We start from the raw sequence: 9,879 nt of genomic DNA, 5'->3' as shown, positions 1-9,879 counted from the left end.
GGATCAGGTTGTAAGGAAATCCCTGGGCCATTGTAAGACATTAGAATTTACCCCAAAGCAAGGCACTGAAATGGCCCCTGAAGGTTTTAAGCGGTAGTGACTTTATCATATTTGTATTTCAGAAAGAGTATCCTAATGGAAGTGTGGAAAATGAATTAGATGTTGTCAGATTAAGAGTTTGATACAGAAAGTCATTTGAAAGTCTGAGAAGTTGGAGTGGCCTGAACTTTATTCACGTTAGTTATGGAGATCGGAAGAAGTGGGAGGATTTGAGAGATTTGGTGCTTATTTCCGTGTTGGGATGGGATTGAGGGTGAGTGGGATAATTACTGAATTTCAGGGACGCAGGTGATCAAGGTAATTTCCAAGACAGTGAAAGCATAGAAACTTTCCAATATGACTGCCATTTATTGAAATGGCTCTGATGCCTTACAAATCTAGTATTTAACTCAGGGGATTTCTGAGGATGTTCTCAGCATTAGGGAGGCTGAAGCTACAGGGAAATAAGTATGTAATCTTTGCCAGTGCTTTTTCTCCACCATTATTGGTGATCAAAACACATTTGGCTATTATTACATTTGAGATGATAAGTGTGTAATAAATAAAGAATTATGCTTATATCAAAAATATCCATGAATCATTTCTATAAATTCTAGTTTTAGTATTTTCTTCAGTATTTTTATTTGCTTTTTCATGTGTTTTTCTCTATGATTTTATTGTTTGGCACTGGATTTTGATATGTGTTCAGTCTTAATATTTTAGGATATGAAAAAAGTAGTACTGAATGTGTGTATCTCTTAGTTCTCACTTATTTTTAGGACATTGGTCTCTATTTTTTATTCACTATGGCAACTAAAGAAGTTGTTTAACTAGATAGTATTTCCAAACTTTAACAATATTTTCTTCAGAAAAACTTATTATGCAATTATTGAACTTAATTTTGTAAGTGCTAAGCATAATTTAATGCTAATTATGATCTATGTTTAGCTAAAAAATTTATTTGAGCAATTTATATTCATTTGGTTGATCTTTATGTTTCCTTTGACTAATAAGTTCTATCACAGTAGAAACGGTCTCAATTACTATATTCCCATTTGTCAAGTTGACAAAATTACTTGAAATGTAGATTATCACTGTGACAAAATCTATGTTTCTTTATTTATAAGATATGATTGGATAACATTATTAAAATAATTTTAAAATATTTTTTCTTCTTAAACAGCAATAAAATTAGTTTGCCAATCCATGTCAAATTAACCACAAGGAAGTAAATGTGTTGATTAATTAAGGCTTGTTAAGGACTGTACCAAAAATGGAGAAAAATTAAAAATTGGAAAAAGATGTGCTGAAGAAGCAACAGAGAATAGATTGGTTTTAGAAGATAATTTGCTTTAGAAAATCTTGAAGATCTAAGGTAAAATCAACTGCATGTTCTTTTGAAAAAAGTCTATTAAAATAAGAGATAATAAAAGTGGTTTAGAAATAGTTACCACCCTCCATAAACAGGTGCAGAATACTGGAATCATTATTGCTAATCAGTTGAAAACTACATGAAAGAGTCATGTCTTTTAGCAAAAAAAAAAAAAAATCAATCTAAATGCAGAAGGGCCAAAGAATTAAATTATATTTACACTTTTTGTGTTTTCTGTATTTGATCTGTAAGGTCTTACATATTCTAGGTTTAACATAAATGGCTCTTATGAATGCTTTATTCTTTAAGTGAACACCATATTAATTCTAATAATTATATGTTCCTACATTAATATTTTTAATCAGAATAATACAGATACTTACAATAATATCTAAACATCTTACAGACTAATTTGTGGCAATGGTTTTAATTCTTGCATCATTCACATTTCTCTTTACTCCTCATTCATTTCAGCTGTGACCTACATTGCTCCCTTTGACATAGTTCCTACTTAACATTTGGTGTTTCCCACATTTTTCTTATTTGAGATTCAAGAAAAAAATGTGTTGATAATTTTGTTACTTTGTTCTAATACCAGAGGGTATATCATTAGAATCCCATCTGACCTAAGTCTGGTCTTTCTGAAAGGAGTATCACAGATTTAAAATGAACCAGAGCAAAGGTCTTGACCTTAATTCGCTTATTTTGCTGATGCCTTCCTTAATTCTCTATTTCTAACGACAACATTTTTTTTCTTTGAAAATAACTCCCAAGGTAATAAATGATACATTTATGAGCATTTCTTATGTATAGGCATTTAGGTGCATTATACTTGCTAATGTTCTCAGCACATTTATGTTACATATCATGTGGCCATTTTATACACAGGAAAAATAAAGTATAGAGAGAGTAAGTAATGTTTTCAAGGTGGTATTTGAAACCATGTCTGTGATATGGATGTGTATATGCTTAATAACCATGTTTTATACATATTGCCATGAAGAATGTATTATCAAAACTATAGCAACTATCTGGATAGAAGATAATAATTCCCTGAATTATCTCTAAAATATCAAGCTGGTATAAATACAGGGATATCATTGCATTAGAGTGAATAGAATAGATTCTTTGTGGAAAATAGTAAAGTAGGACTTTATATTTTTTTAAAGATTTTATTTATTTATCTTTAGAGAGGAAGGGAAGGAGAGAAGGAGAGAAATATCAATGTATGGTTGCCTCTCATCAGTCCCCTACCAGGAACTGGCCTGCAACCCAGGCATGTGCCCTGACTGGGAATCGAACTGCGATCGCGTGGTTCACAGGCCCAGGCTCAATCCACTGAGCTACACCAGCCGGGGCAGGACTTTAGATTTTATAGCCAGAAATATGACAGTGATATTAAGACTCTAGAACAGATTGCATTGAAATAAAAATAATAATTGAAAATTACACATGTAGAATTATTTAATTTTTATATATTTCTATCACTCTAGTCTCTGTCATGAACCTATATATTTATTTCTACATATTTATCTATGCATGTGGCTTAACATAGTGTTGAAGGCAAATATTACCATTCAATATTTTACTGTTTTTAAATGTCTGTTGTCAAATTCTGTAAGTTTAACATTGTACCGCAAGAGCAAAAATTTATTACACATTTTATGTCTAAATATACTACAAAACACATTTTTATACTAAATAATGAAATAATGTCTACTTATTGCATTGTTTTTGCACTTATTAAAATGCCTTTCTCGCCCTGGCTGGCGTAGCTCAGTGGATTGAGCACAGGCCTGTGAACCAGAGGATCGCAGTTCAATTCCCAGTCAGGGTACATGCCTGGGTTGCAGGCCAGTTCCCTGCAGGCCAACTCCCAGCAGGGGATGCAGGAAAGGCAACCATACATTGATGTTTCTCTCCCTCTCTCCTTCCCCTCTAAAGATAAATAAATAAATCTTTAAAAAAATAAAATAAATAAAATAAAAAAATAAAATGCCTTTCTCTCCCTGGCTGGTATAGCTCAGTGGATTGAGCATGGGTCTGCGAACCGCACGATCGCCGTTCGATTCCCAGTCAGGGCACATCCCTGGGTTGCAGGCCAGTTCCCACAGGGGACTCATGAGAGGCAACCAACCATACATTGGTATTTCTCTCTCTCTCTCTCTCTCTTCTTCCCTTCCCCTCTAAGATAAATAAATAAAATCTTTAAAAAAATGCCTTTCTCCACCCCAGTTTAGTATGCATGCAATTAAATAAAACCTAGATTGTCATAGAATATAATACTAATAATTAAATGTGATGTGTTAAATAAATGTGTTAATTTATTTACTTCTATTTACCATTATTTATGATAGGTACATCTATATGCACAAATCAGTTGGCACATAATTTTCTTTGCCTTAGTTGTTATTTTTGTTTACTTGTTTATTTTGGGTTTGATGTCAAATCATAGTAGCATTAAAATATAAATTAGCCAACTTTGTCTATTGTCTGGAATATTGTTAATGTAAAACCGGTTATTGACTCACCTAAAGTTTGACAAAGCTAATTATGCAAATATGAAGTTTTAATTGGGGAGAGTACACAGATGTGGTAGGATTTATACCCACCACACTGCTTCAATTCTTTTTTGTTGTTCAATGGTCTAAACCTTAATATTTATATGCATCTTTCCATAATATTGTCAATGTGAACAATTATGAATAACTGGTTTGAAATATATATAACTAGTTATATATACTAACTAGTTAACTAATGAGTTAACTAGTCATGCCATAACTAGTTAAAATATTTACACATCTGTATACAAGGTATGTCCCAAAAGTATCCAGCCATGTGCTTTGAAATATAGAGACATTTACTGAAGAAGATGCAAGAAACATTGCACATAAGACAATGACATTCACAGTCAACATCTTGGAACTCCCCCACAGTTTTCCCAGTTACCATCAGCTGCCCCATTGTATTTTCTTGAATCTCATTCATGGAATGAAAGCTCTTTTCCTTTTCAAGGTTGATTTTAATTTGGGGAAAAGCCAGAAGTCACAGGGTGCTAAATCTGGACTGTAGAGAGGCTGAGTCACCTGGGTGATTTGATGTTTGGCCAAAATACTCTGCACAAGACCTGATGCATGAGCAGCTGCATGGTCGTAATAAAGCTGCCAATCACCAGTTGCCCATAGTTGTGGCCTTCTGAATCATCTGAATAGCTTCTGTGGAGGAATGTTCAAGCTTAATGAAAAGTGTGATGCAGATTCATTGCTCTACTAACTCAGTTATTTGGAATACAATGGCCACACAGTACACAAGCTCATCAACGTGTTTACCACCCTAACTGACTGATACAGTGAAGTCAATTGTTCACACATACACATTCCAGTTCACTCTCCTTGGCTGCCAGGTTACATCAGTGTGACACAAACTATTGTTATGTTAACAATGGTTGGACTTCTTTCAACAGACCTTGTATACACCAATCATATAATTCCATATACAAACAATTTTTAATTTATTTATTCATATAAATATGTATTTATTTTATTTTATTTTATTACTAAGAAACACATATACATGAAGAAACTATATACAAAAGATGTAGAGTTAACAGAAAGTGTGCCATTGTTTCTTTACCAGCCTCTTGTTCCCTTGCCCAGGGCCATCTCCAGGATATGTGTGGCTCAGAGAAATATTTTTTGTTGAACGTATTTTTTAAGTATTTCTAAAATCTTAGGTCTATGTGTAGCAATACTGATTTTGTAATTTAAATTTAGAATAATTAGTTTTTAAAAGTCTAGGTATTTAACTATTGTCTAATCACTGCATGTTAACATTATTTCTAGGTGTCATCTCTTCTTGTTTGGGTCCAGGAACTGTCTCTTGGTCTTTGTTGTCACACGGTCACTCCTAACCAATTTCTTATGTCTCATCTAGAGAAAAATGTAGCAATGCTATTACTGGGAATGCATGGCTCCTTGGAGCCTGTTTCTCTATAGACCTTCCATCTGCAGTTCCTACTTATCATTTATTTAATTCTGGTTACCTCCTTACTCATACTTTGCACCATCAATCATGATATCTGTGAATACCGGCTGCCATTTCCTCTAGCAAAGGTTGTTATTGTTCTCCCTTGATGATAACTGCCGATGCAAGCCTCACTCAGAACATCGAGAAAAATGTGAAGGGACAATCTTTCATTTTCTAGCTAAGCAAAATTTACCATTCAGAAGTGTGTAGCAGAAAACAAGATATCTTCTAACCAAGTTTTCTCTTTAACTTCTCAGAAGGCTGTTTGCGAGGACTTTCATGTCGCCATTACCCCTGTCTCCACAAAGCATCAGTGGAAGGCTAGGCAAGGGCCCAGTGAATGGGGAAGGTAGAGTGGCCTCTGCAAGCCTGAGGAGGGTCCATCCCTCCTCAGACACCACTTGAGACCAACCCAGGAGAGTTAAATATCACCGTATTAATTAGCAGCAAGAGAAGACATGACCTTGAATACCTTGTTAGCCTTCTGGAGCTATAATTTCCAGTCTCAGAGCCAATTGGTAGGCGCCATAAATGTGGAGCTTGTAGAAGGGGAGTGACTGTTATGGGTGTTTGGGGGAGAGTAATAGAAGCTAATGAACACCTGCCACTTCCTAGGAAGCCACCCCCACCTACTGAGAGCTCTTAGGTGAGTCTGACTCTGCGTGGGAATTTGGGTAAGTGAAAGCCTGTGCAGAAGCCCATGTGGGGTTCAAGCCTGAGGGTCTGCAGTTGTGGATAGCCCATAGCCCAGAACTTCTCCTGGGTCCTGTAAGGGAGTGACCAAGACTAGCATATAAATATCATTCTGGCCTCTGAGTCTCAAGTGATCCAAGGAAAGGCATGACCCATCAATCCCAGAACAGTTCAACTTGTCATCTAGCCTTTGTGTATATGGGGACGATGACCAGGGAGGAGTACATACAAGTACCCTAGACTTTTAAAGCATCTGGATGACCCCACACAGGGTAGAAGGTCAGAGCATATCCCAAAATGAAGTAAAATACCAGAGCCCACATGGTTCTTGGTTTCTTCTTGGGATGCACACCATGTGAACTTCACATTAGCAGCAAGCTCCCAGCACTGAGACAGGATTCGATTGCTCAGTTCTGGGATAATAATAACCACTGTCCAATGTTCAGTACACGTCAAGAGGTATTTTATGCATATGACAATATGTATAAATATTTTTATGTAATCATTCTAAAACATGCATGCACAATGTTTTGTACTTTTTTAAATTAATGTCTTTGATATGCTTTCCATATAAATATGGGAGAAAAAAGGTGGAGTCTCATTCTTTTAAGTAGCTTCACAGTTATCATATAAAAGTCCTATAATTTATCTAATGCTTCATTATTTACTAATATATTTACGTTGACATTAAATTCAATAGTCATTACAAAGAATGTCATATTGAATGGCCCTTAATATACAGTATTTTGTGCAAGTTTATGATAGCTGTAGGATAAATACTTGTAAAGGAAAATAATGCTACAAAATTGTTTACTTTAAATTTGAGAGATAATACCCAAATATCATTTTAAGAATCCAAATGATTCATATTCTCATTTTTTAATAAATAGGAGAATATCTGCTTCTATACACTAATACATAATATATATAATCAATATTAGTCTTCATTCTAACAATGAAAAATAAAATCTTGTAAATTTAGTTTAAATTTATTTAATTATAAGTTATGTTCTACATATTCTCATATAAGATACACTTAAATTTACTTTTCTTTGAATTGTAGGTTCACACCTTTTCCATATTTTTAAGAGGGTTGTCCTTTTGATAATGTCACAGACATTTATCTCTGGTTTTACAAACTCCTCTGCCTCCCACTGTGGTGTATTCACTGTAATTTTCATTTTATTAATGGTGAGTGATTTTTCATTGCACTGGAATTTTGCTTACCTTTGTATTTCATTAAGGGGTGCTACAGGTAACACTGCGTGTCTGACTGGCAGTTCAGTGGTCACAGGAAGTCGGTCAAGAGGCCTCCTGATCAACCTGATGTTCATTGTCGGGCTAACACCAGGAACATAGGCATCCTTGACCTTCCTCACCCACGTTTGTTGCACTTCCTGCATCAACCATGGCCATTCTTTAACCGATTAGAAAAAACCCAGGCCTAGAACTTTCTGATGCCTTTAATTTTGAAGACTCTTGTGTTTTTTTTTGTTTTTAACTTTTAATTACAAAATTTTGGTAACATTGGTTAATGACATTTATAAATTTTAGGTGTACAGTTTTATAAAATGACATCTATATACTCTATTGTGTGCCCACCGCCCAAGTCTAGTCTCTCTCTGTCACCATGTATTTGACTCCCTTTACCCTCTTCAGCCTCTTTCATCCTCTTCCCCTCTTCTGGCCACAATTTTGTTCTCTGTATCTATGAGTTTGGTTTTTGTTTGTTTATTTATTTCTCTGTAGGTTCATTTTGTTTGTTTATTTGTTGATTTTTTTGAGAGGGCCAGCCTTGGAGGGAAATATGTAAAGATCATAGAAAAGACTCTGGCTGGATAGTTCAGTTGCTAAGAACTTTGTCCCAATACACCAAGGTTGAGGTTTTAATCAAGGTCAGGGCACATACAAGACCAAAAATACCTGTGTTTCTCTCTTTCTTTTTCCCTTCTCTCTCTCTAAAATCAATAAATAAAAACAAATATTATAGAAGAATAATTGCAACTTGTTTTGCTTAAATTTTTTCATAAATATATTTATGTATTAAATCTATTAAATGTATTAAATCAACTTAAGAAACAAACTTTTTAACACTACAGTAAATACAAAACAAGGAACATCTGTCACTAAAAAGTGCTTTAATATAAATGCAATGAAACTGCCACAGTATGGTTAACTTCCTCACAAATACAATGCGGAGAGAAAGCTCAGAGACTAAGGACTACCTCTCTCTCATGATAAGAGAGATTAGCAAAAGTCAGAGGTTGCTAAATACATCTTTGCACAAAAGCGAGACAATCATCATGATGCAATCAGAAGGATTTAAACCAAGTTGAAAATTATTTTCTCCCTCATGTGATCCATTATAATATAAAGCTGTCTTTTTAATACCTAAAATCATTTCAATACCAATAGTGGCACTTGTTCCACATATTTGAAGAAGCCACCCTAGGAAAAACCCTCTTAATCCTAGACTATAGATTACAAAGCTACCTGAGTCTCTTCTGTGTCTTTACTTATCATTCAACACAAATTATTATTTACCTAAATGCAGAGAACCCAATGAAAACTCTTAGTGTCCTTTGGCGTACTTACTAATTAAAGACCATTGTTGATCATATTTCATATTGTTATGGTTTCAAGCATATGCAACAAATAAAATATGTTTACAGTCCTAAAGAAGCAATTGTTGAATGCAATACTGTCCAGAAATTCAGCAAACCTAAGGAGTAGAGCAGGAATTTTAAAAGATCCAAGAAAAACTATTTTAAAGAAGCCGTTTTAAAGAAAAACTCGCCCTCAGTCATGTATTTCACATTAATTTTCTTTAACTGAACACTTTAATGAATCTGTAGCTTTCTGAAGGTGATCATGATTGCCCCAAAGAAGATTTGTATTTTTCTGTAAGACTCACAGGCCTATTTGGACACATACACAGAAACACACACATGAATAGTGCCCTGACCAGACTGTAAACTACCCATGTTTTGCCATGTACAAGGGACACTTTTTTTGTCTTAATTTCTGAGAAATATAAGGATGTGCATTGTACATGGATAGTGCCTGAAATACCTTGTATCTGTTCTTGTGTTTTGTAATTATTTGTTACATAAAATTTCTTGTACCATAATATGTTAAAAAATAAATGCTAAAATTCCTTTATAATACAAAAACAAGTACCTAAATATAAATAAATTAAAAATTGAATTAAAAATATCAAAACAAAAGATCTTTTCCCTGAAAGTTTTGGGCCAAACATGTGGGTGCACATTATACACAGCAAAATATGATACATCAGAAGAAAAACGGGAGACCTAAAACAGTATTAACCATTGAAATAAATGAGAGTGTACATAAATCAGAATACAAACGGTATACATAAATTTAAGAAAGATTAGTGAAAACAAGTAAGATAATTGTTTTCCAATGGGCTTATTCTTGTTCATGTCGCTGGTGGTTGAATCATATTTTGGAAGCTCAGAGTATAAGGCAATGTCCAACCCTGGACAGGATGCTCACCGATCAAGGGTTCACGCACATCCATGTCCACACTCATTCATACTGGGACAATTTAAACACTCAAATAAACCTACTATGCCCATCTTTGGCATGTGGGAGAAAACCAGTCCCTGGAAAAAACTCATCTAGATGTGTGAGGAAGTTGCAAATTTCATGCAGAAAGTGGCCCTACCTAGGGATCATATTTTTTCTCATGAATGTTATAACAAAATTAGTATATTCAAGGATCT

Source organism: Sturnira hondurensis, unplaced genomic scaffold (genome assembly GCF_014824575.4).
Source record: "Sturnira hondurensis isolate 20B ecotype Veracruz unplaced genomic scaffold, ASM1482457v3 Scaffold0005279, whole genome shotgun sequence".
NCBI lineage: Eukaryota > Metazoa > Chordata > Mammalia > Chiroptera > Phyllostomidae > Sturnira > Sturnira hondurensis.
Note: the sequence above shows the minus strand (reverse complement) of the source record.